Source organism: Hyperolius riggenbachi, chromosome 4 (assembly GCF_040937935.1).
Source record: "Hyperolius riggenbachi isolate aHypRig1 chromosome 4, aHypRig1.pri, whole genome shotgun sequence".
Classification (NCBI taxonomy): domain Eukaryota; kingdom Metazoa; phylum Chordata; class Amphibia; order Anura; family Hyperoliidae; genus Hyperolius; species Hyperolius riggenbachi.
Window position 1 is genome coordinate 105,361,882 of NC_090649.1, and position 10,638 is coordinate 105,372,519.

Genomic DNA, 10,638 nt, shown 5'->3' on the forward strand with positions numbered 1-10,638 from the left:
ATATGCTGTATATGCAAAATTACCCTTACATTTCATTATTAACATGTACAGTAATAATATTATTATCATTACATTTTTGTCAATAATTCATATATAAAACAGAAAGTTTTTTTTTATCTTGCCTGCAAAGTTGCTGCATAGATATTGGTTTCTTTTACAATTGATGCTTTGCCCTTCTTTTCTGTACTTGAGCTTGAAATGATGACATCAGCATGTCTAAGCTCATTTCTTTAGGACTTGGAGAAAGACAGATCATGCCGTCAGAGATAGATTATCTCTTCACAGACAGATCATCTCTCTAGGGAAAGACAATATCAGCAGCAAGATGAAAAAATAAACTCTACTGTGAGCTTTTGTTTTGTTCTAGGTCTACAGATACTTACGCACAAACCAAAATGCCAGTGATATTAGGTTGTCCTGGAACTAGCCATCCTCTACTCTTCCCCTCTTTTTAATTGTTGTTTTTAGAAAATGCTTTCAAATATGCAATAAAAATTTGCATTTTTTATCTTATTTATTTATTTATTTATTTTTTACCAATGTAAGAAATACAAGTATCTTCTGCAGCAAATAATAGATCTCCAGTTCCTCACTGGTGAAAACTGATGCCTCCAGAACTCCCCACCCTAGTCAGTACTCATGAGTCATCCCTGTGGAAGCCAAACTTCCCTAATGATGGACATCCTGTGCATTGAGCAAGGAGGCATCAGGCTGTTGGCAGTGCTTGGCTGGGGATAGGTTATCTGCAATATATTACTTACAGACCTGAAGATCGCAAAAAATAAAGCATGCAACAGCACTGTAGCAAAGCCTTAAGGCCCGATCCCTCAGGTGACATTGCAGGCCCGAGGGTGTGCATATGCATCACTCGGTTACAGGCGTGCAACATGGCGGAGAGGCACTGAAGTGACATCACTAGGCGGTTGTGGGATGAAGCAAGACCGATCGGGGGGCATCAGCAGCTGCTGTACACATGCCGGATTCTTGTTATAGATGATTGGTATGCCTACCAGTCATGAGCCGAATGAAGGCTCAACCTGCTGCCGGTGAAATTCCGGGCGGCGTTAATTACTATTTCCTCTCCAAGTTCCTCTCCAGGTCTAACAACGGTTGTTCTTTCTGCGTCAGCTGAAAAAGATTGGCATGCCCCGCACCCTTCTGACTCAATTCTACTCCTCCACCATCGAGTCAATTCTCTGCACTTCCATTATCGTATGGTACTCTGGCGCCTCCACCAGGGACAAACACAAACTACAGGGAGTCATCAAATCTGCCCAGAAAATCATCGGAGCCCCCCTCCCATCTCTAGAGCTCCTGCACCACTCCAGACTGCAATCTAGAGCTGCTAGGATTGCAAGTGATTCCTCCCACCCTGGCAACCGCTACTTCAATCTACTCCCTCTGGGGCGCCGCTTCAGAGCTATCTCCACCACCACCGCCAGACACAGGAACTCCTTCTTCCCCCAAGCTGTCCTGGCCCTCAACTCAGCCTCCTGCACCACCTTCCCACTCTGAGCAATGTAGCTAGTTATCCACACTGCACTGCGTAGTATAAACTGTATTGTACTGTACTGTAAACTGTATAATCACAATTAACCCCCTTGGCGGTATGAAAAATACCGCCAGGGGGCAGCGCAGCAGTTTTTTTTTTATTTATTTTTTTAAAATCATGTAGCGAGCCCAGGGCTCGCTACATGATAGCCGCTGCTCAGCGGCATCCCCCCAGCCCCGCCGATCGCCTCCGGCGATCAGGAAATCCCGTTCAAAGAACGGGATTTCCTGGAGGGCTTCCCCCGTCGCCATGGCGACGGGGCGGGATGACGTCACCGACGTCAGCGACATCGGGACATCATTGGGACCCGATCCACCCCTTGGCGCTGCCTGGCACTGATTGGCCAGGCAGCGCAGGGGTCTGGGGGGGGGGCCGCGCGCCACACCGGATAGCGGCGATCGGGCGCGCGGCGGCGGCGATCGGGGTGCTGGCGCAGCTAGCAAAGTGCTAGCTGCGTCCAGCAGAAAAAAAATTATTTAAATCGGCCCAGCAGGGCCTGAGCGGCACCCTCCGGCGGCTTACCCCGTGTCACACACGGGGTTACCGCTAAGGAGGTTAAGCGTATTTTCATTATTATTATTATTATTATTATCTGTTTTCTGTGTGTACCTACTCAATGTATGTCCTTGTCCATGAAGGTGTTTTGTTTTTTTTGTTTGTTTTTGCTGCTCTGTACTGCCAACAGCAATTCCTTATATGATCCTGTACTTGACGAATAAAATCGATTCTGATTCTGAAGTTGTAGCAACTTGGAGGGAGTAGTGATTACGGCTGTGCAGGCCGTGCACTAAAGCATTGCGTAGCAGCGCCAAATTCAGACGCCATGCGGTGCGCACCAAGAAGCCCTGCCTTTGATTGTTATCACTTGCCTTCATCTGGGGTGTTTATGGGCCTTTAGTCTCGGTCCACATCTGAGGGAAAAACTCTGTGGTACGTATAAGAATTACTTACGTTTGACCACTTTAAATGGATTATTATTATTTCATATTTATATAGCGCCGAAATCTTCCAGAGTGCTGTACACAGTATATTGTCTCGTCACTTAACTGTCCTTCAGAAGAACTCACACTCTAATCCCTACCATAGTCATAGTTTAAGTATGTATAGTGTAGAGTATCTATCTTAGACTAGAGTCAATTTACGGGAAACCTTATTTGTATGTTTTTGGTATGCGGGAAGAACCTGAGTGCCTGGATGAAACCCACACAGACATAGGGAGAACATACAAACTGTGTGCAGATAGTGGCTGGAATTTGAACCAAGGAACCAGTGCTACAAGGCGAGAGCACTAACCACTACGCCACTGTCCTGTGGATCCATTTACTTTGGGTGGAATGTACCACTGTCAACTGCTCTGTATGGATACATCCTAAAAAGAGTCAAGAGCCAACATTGGTACCTATCTGTGTATATCCATCACATCATAATGTAAATGTTTAATGAGTTTATTTCTGTCATGAAGTAGGCTAAGCCCTGTAATAATAAAGCCATTTTCAAATGTAAGTGTAAGACCAGCAATCAATAAGTCATGTGTTGCTAGTTGGTAAAAACGCCAGACATCAACCTGAACTGACGTACGTTAAACTTAGCAACATTTCATGACGTCATGCCCAATAAGCTACAAGGCTCGGCACTCTAAAATGTGCAGCCGGTGACCACAATTTGACAAGTGAACACTAACAGCATTAAATGGTCACTTAACTAAATATAAGTGCTGCACTGAAGATGAATACTGAGGATTGTTTTTTTTTCTTTAAACTGATGTGATGGGTTCTGAAAGAGGAACATTTCTCCAAAACTTATTTTTTGTAAAACTCCATCCTTAAAGGGAACCTGAAGCGAGTAGTATATGGAGGCTGCCATATTTACTTCCTTTTAACCCCTAAGGACCAGAGGGTGCTGGTCCAGCAAACCGCAGCTTCCCGACGAATCGCGGCAAGTTACCGTCGCTCCCGCCGTACACGCCGCTCTGTCCCCGCCACAGGCTGCTCTCTCTGCCGTCGCTATGATGGCAGAGCGCTGTGCGCCGGTCAGGAGCCGCTTTCATTGGCTCCTGACCCTGTCACTTCATGTAAGCCAATGGGAACGGCTTACATGAATGACAGGGCCAGGAGCCAATGAAAACGGCTCCTGCCCGGGTCACAGTGCTCTGCCGTCATAGAGGTGGCAGGGCAGCACATTGCGGCGGGAGCAGAGCGGACCGAGCGACGCGGACGGGCTGGTGCGCGCGGTCAATGGGACGTAGAGTTTACGTCCGGTCAGGACCGCAGCGCCCCCTGCCCGACGTAGATTCGTACTCGCTCGGTCCGCAGGTAGCTATACAATACCAGATTTCTGGCAGCCCTGCTGGTCTATTTGGCTGCAGGAGGTTCTGAATAACACCAGAAACAAGGATGCAGCTAATTTGTCTGAAAAGTCAGAAACTCCTGATCTGTTGCAAGCTTGTTCAGGGTCTATGCTAAAAGTATTAGAAGCAGAGGATCAGCAGGATAGCCAAGCAACTGGTATTGCTTAAAAGTAAATAAATATGGCAGCCTCCATCTACCTCTCACTTCAGGTTCCCTTTAAGTTCACCACTCCTCATAGTCACCAGCCCACCCAACTTGGTTTATGCCTTTTGCATGTATGTTATGAAAACATTTATTTTAATTTAGATGCCATTAAAGGGGCGCTACAGCGAAATTTAGGCTACTGGGCTTTCCCTAAAAGCATTTTTCTATTAGGAAGAGCAACACATATTAGATAGTGCTGTTGTTTACAAAGGTGATGTGGATAGGATGTATAGCTTGCATACAGATCCCAGCATCACTAAGACATTCTACAGAACAGTACTGGCTCCTGACTAATCTTTCATTAGGAGAATGGGGCTTTGAGCTGACAGAGAGGAGAAAAATATTAGCTGTTATTGCACTACCTAACTGAAAACAGAGTACATCTCTCTTCCCTTGCCTTAGCGACGCCAGGATCTGTATCTGAGCTATGAATTATCCTATCCAGATGACCTTTGTAAACAACATCTAATATGTGTTGCTCTTCCTAATAGAAGCATGCTACTAAAGAAAGCCCAATAGCCTAAATTTCACTGTAGTTCCCCTTTAAAGAAAACCTGTAACGAAGAAAACCTCCTCTGGGGGGTACTCACCTCGGGTGTGGGAAGCCTCCGGATCCTATTGAGGCTTCCCCCGTCCTCCTCGGTTCCACAGCGGTGGCGATAAAGCTGCCCGAATAGCGGGAATGTAAATATTTACCTTTCTGGCTCCAGCACAGGCGCAGCATCGGCTCTCTGCTCGGTGATAGGCGGAAATAGTCGATCGCTGTTGGGCTGCTCTACTGCGCAGCCACAAGTCTCCTGTGCCTGCGCAGTAGAGCAGACCCGACAGAGATTGGCTATTTTCTGTGACTAATCAGGCTCCAAGAGAAAAGGAAAGTAAACATTATGGCCCATATGAAATTCACTTTTTCTCCAGTGTTTTCTGCGTGATATTTTCACATATTATTTGCCTTTTAAGCCACCAACAAAAAAAGAAAAAAAAGTGCTGACATTTTATTTTAAAAAGAAGTTTAAAAATGATCTCCTAGGAGAAAACTCAGGAGAGGAAGTTAATTGCATATGGGGCAATATCCCTTTCCAGCACTTTTCTGAAACAAGAGTTTGATATTGCATAGTATGGATGCAGAGGCGCCAAAAGGATAAAAGTATCTAAAAAGTTTAAAACATGAGGAGACAGTGGTAGACTTGCCTCCTCCAAGCAGACACAAAAATTGCCAATGTGTTTGTCAAATACAACAAGTTTATTTACATACTGTGGGGGACAATGCAACGCGTTTTGCAGGTTTGATCCCGCTTCATCAGGCAATAACAACGGAGCAATAGCATATGTGGTCAGTAATAGAGCCAGGCACCTCTTCATATCCTTTTGGCACCTCTGTATCCATACTATGCTATATCAAGTCCACCCCTGGTGGAGGGTTATTACCCCCTTTTTTCCTCCTCTACGGAGAGCGATTTCTTAATCCTGAGTGGGGTCAGGTCTAATTTCCCCACCTGCCTATACAGTGGTTGCCTTTAAGTTAACCCTGCTTTGTGAGTATAGCTTATTACGCTATCATACTTCATTTCAACTACCAGTACATACTACACTATATTTGGCTTTTGGTGTACCTACTTTGATCAGAATCAGAATCAATTTTATTTCGCCAAGTAAGTTTGCACATACAAGGAATTTGTCTTGGCAGTTGCTTAACAAACGCAAACAAAAACAATACAAGGACAGACAGTGTGTATATTACAAGTCAAGGACATTTATGCAAGTATAGTGGCAGTAAGCAATGTGAGAATTGTTCATTTACAGTTCTGTGCTGATTACTATCAAGTCCTAGCAGCTCTAACGTGGTTCAGCATTAAGTATGGCTACCGCTTGAGGAAAAAAGCTTTTCCTGTGTCTGGAGGTTTTGGTAGCGATTGACCGGAATCTTACGCCTCAAGGCATGCGCTGGAAGATGGAGTGAGCTGGGTGAGAGGGGTCAGAGGCAATTTTGGTTGCTCTCTTTCTGCACCTGCTAGCATAAAGATCCTGCAGGGAAGGTAAGCTACAGCCAATTATCCTTTCCGGTGTTCGGATGATGCGCTGCAGCCTCCCCTTTTCTAATGCTGAGCAGGAGCCGAACCATACAGTCATAGATGATGTTATGGTGGATTCTATAATTGCAGTGTAGAACTGCACTATTAAATTTTGAGGTAGGACAAACTTTTTCAGCTGCCGTAGATGGTACATCCTCTGTTGCGCTTTCTTGACAATAGTGGCAGTGTTGTTGTCCCATTTTAGAAGTTATAATGGTGTGTCAAATCTGTAAAACAAATAACTACATCAGTGCACATAGGCACCTGAAAACATAAAGGACAACTGAAGTAGGAGGAATATGGAGGCTGCCATATTAATTTTCTTTTAAACAATACCAGCTGCCTGGCAGCCCTGCCTAGTAGTGATTAAATAACACCAGAAACAAGCATGCAGCTAAACTTGTCAAATCTAACAATAATGTCATAAACGCCCAATCTGCTGCATGCTTGTTCAGGGTCTATGGCTAAAAGAATTAGAGGCAGAGGATCAGCAGAATAGCCAGGCAACTGGTATTGCTTGAAAGGAAATATATATGGCAGCCTCCATATACAGTACCTCTACCTTCAGTTGTCCTTTAAGTGAGTTTAAACTATACATTCACTCTCTGAAGTCTCTCATCATTAATTCTATGTTTTATATCATAATAATTGTCTTAAAATCAAGAAGGCCAAACTTCTCTGAAAATGTAGAAATACAGTTCATGGTACTCAGAAATTTTACTAAAGAACTCAGTATGAAATCCCTTATGTTTTATTTTGTGTGATCTGAATATCTGATATCAAAGTGAAAAAACAAAAAATGGTTTAAACTACCTGATTCAGTTTTAATGTAAGAGTGAATCACGCAATACCTTATGAATGATTCACTCCAACAGGCATGGTTATGACTTATGATCTAGCTTTCAGCTTGATTCATGAGATGAAGTTATTTTTTACTTTTTCAATATTACTCAAAAGGTCAGCAACAGAGTAAAGCACAATGCCTGTAAACTTTGCACACCTCAATGGGATTTTTTTGTCAGTTGTTGAGAAGAAATACAAACTGCAGGTGTATGTTAAAGCAAACTTGAGCTAAAAATAAACTAATTTTCTTATTTAAACTTAAGGGCTTAAATTTTAGCTCTGAAGTGTAAACCGCAGCCATGTCAGTGGGACACAAAATCTGGTTCATTCAGCTCCCATAAAATAGAAATAATGACCTTTTGAACTTTTAAGAACTATCCTGCGTTCAAGAGTGTTTGTTCAGCCAGATGCAAGTGTTTTGTCTTCTATTTACTTTTCAGAACAGCTGCTGCCACAGTTTACTTCTCTGACTGTATAAAGCACTGCTTTATTAAATCTTACAATTAAAAAAAAAGGGATCACAGGCATTTTTTTAGAAGGATTGGCTGTGTACCTAACATTGACTGTATATCTCAATATATCACAGGTCACTTTAGGGTATGCCTTAACTACATAAAGACCACCTCCAGCCACAAAAAGGTCTGAATGGCAATACATATATGTAGTCTAGGCACTGTGCACAGTTAGATGAACATATACAGTTTACATCTGGTACATTATATTGGATAGAACAGACTCACTTTCTTATTCCTCCTGAAGCTGAAAGTGTTGTGCCCTCCTCTTCGTCCTGGTTAACTCCCCTGCCCCTCCCTCCTCTGCTGTCTGCCTGCCTGGATCAAATTACTTCTCTATTCACAAACTGTAGTACAGAGAAAAGACAGGAAAACTACAGCAGCCTGTCTTATCATGTCTGTTTGCTATAATTCTTATTTCAGATGTCTGTCTGTCTGCCTAGATTAGGACATGAGGGGTGGAGTTATGACATCAATCCCCCAGCATCCCTTGCATCTATGGTTTGGAAAGAAAAAAATAAAAGCCCCAGGCCCAATTTCACACTGGGGGTGGGGATTTCAAGACCATATGTGGAATACGGACCCTGGGGGTGAGAAAATCACACTTTATCATGTGTGAGTTTATATATCTTAACAACTTATTAGGTTTAAAGCAAATTGTAATTTTTTAATGTAGTTACTCTTTAAGTGGTTACAGATGGTATATCTACGACTTCAGTTCCTGCACAGGGGATATAAATATTTGTCTATTGCGGCAGATGGCCACCGCTCGCTCCTACGTGCACACCCACGCAGATACTCGACGCCGCCCGTTATATGGGAGATGAATGAATGGGAACACATTCATTCATTCAAAAGCGCTTTGAGTCCAACGGCTGAGAAGAACTATACAAGTGTTGACATTTGATTTTTCATTTTATATCTGCCTAGAATCAACTTTTAAAAAAATCAACTTTAAAAAAATACATTGATTTCAGAGCTATAGATCTGTGCTTGGAAACTCCACCTGCTGGCTATCAATTGTGGATGTTCTGAAGCTTTTCTATGTAAAATGATATATTTATTTGATTCAATAAAAAGTATACCATACATATTTTTCATAGTGATAGTGAACATAATATATAAGTCAATAAAGTATAAAACATTGATTCCATGTAAACAACACTATTAGAATACATGCATCCTGCTAGTTTTCTTGGCATTTCGAAACTTATTATAAAATATTCATTGGACCAAAAATAAGAATGTGCACCTGAGCAAAACAAATAATAAAATAAAAAAACATACAGTACATACAAATGCAGGGTTCTTTTTTGGATTTTTTGATTGGCACATTCATTTCAAAGTAAACATTCCAATGATGTGACATCAGATTTGCTGAACTTATTTTATACCATTAACATTTCATACTAAATAATAAATTACATTTTAGTAGGCCACACAGCCTTTATAAATATCAGCAGGGAAATCCTCTTGTAACACCTTCCGCATTAGAAAAAAATGTTGCCAGTTCTGGGGAATACCTCATTAAATTTGTATTCTCCTCTAAGGGATTTTAAATAATTATAACTTGTTATAACGTTTTACTGCTTAGAGATTTCTATTACATAAGCACCACACTCAGCTTAGTTCAGGATTTGTGAATTATTTATCAAGGGGTTTCTTGTGTTATTAAAAAGGAATTAGCACAATACACACAAACTTTCAAATATTCTACACATAGGCCCATATGCAATTCACTTTTTCTCCTTAGTTTTCTCCTAGGTGATATTTTTACCACTTGTCATAAAATGCCCTTTGAGCCCCCAACAAGCAAGAAAATATGCAAAATAAATTTGTTGGTACCTTTTTGGCAACTTTTGGGTACTTTTTCACTTGTAAAATGCTGAAACTTAAGTTTAAGGCTTCTTGCACACCAAGACGTTGTGTTAGGTGGCACGTTAAGGTCGCATAACGTGCACCTAACACAACGTATGGTGCTGCAAAAGCCGACGGTAGAGTGAGCCGCGTTAGGCTGCTCGATGCCCATAATATCTCCCAGAGTGGCGCTGATTGGCCAGCGGGACCACGTGATGCGGAGCGAGACACTCCGCATCACGTGGTCCCGCCGGCCAATCAGCGCCCGCCAGTGCAGTGAATATTAAGTAGCCATGTGCGCGGCTACTGTAGCTGGCTCTCCCCGCCTCCTCCGCCCCCCACTGCGCATGTGCAAACAGTCTAACGCGGCTATAGCCGCTCCAACGCCGTAGCATGCTGCACTTTGCACAGAACGTGCAGCGTTACATGTAACGCAACGTGGGCTGTGTGAACAGCCCACTTGTGTTACATTGCTGTGCGTTGGGGGAGCGTTACAGGCGCACTAACGTGCGCCTGTAACGTCTTGGTGTGCAAGCAGCCTAAAGAAAAGATGAAAATTATCTCCTAGGAGATAACTCAGATGAAAAAATGAATTGCATATGGGCCATAAGTTTTTACTTTTAGCATACCTATTCTGTATAAGGCAACCTTTTAAAAAAAAAATCAATTTTTTTTGAAAACTTCAATCTAAGTGAAAATGTCTATAGAAAAAAACTTTGATGAGCCCTACAAACCCTCCAAAACATAATACTTACTGTATGTCACAAGAATGAGTACATCTCTCTCGTTTTTGTAAATATGTTATATCTTTCCATGGGACAACACTGAAGATATAACACTTTGATACAATGTAAAGCAGTCAGTGAATAGCTTGTATTACAGTGCAAATTTGCTGCCCAATGAAAATCATGTCTAAACCTCTGGCAGCAAAAGTGTACATCCCTATGTGAATAATGTCAAATTCTGCCTAATTTTCCCTCCTTGGGGTTATGTTACTTATTAGTGTTACAAGGTCTCATACGGTATCAGGCAAATTGGACGCATGTGGCTTAGGGTTAGGCAGCACCAGGGAGGGTCTTAGAATTAGGCACCACCAAAGGGGTTAGGGTTATGTTCTACCAGGCGGGTTAGGGTTAGGCATCGGTAATGGAGAGTTCTGTGTAAGAGTCGGGTTAGGTTTAGCTATAGTAAAACAGTGGTAGCAATTACCAATATTTTACTAACGGAAATAAACACTTTAAATAGTAGAGTAT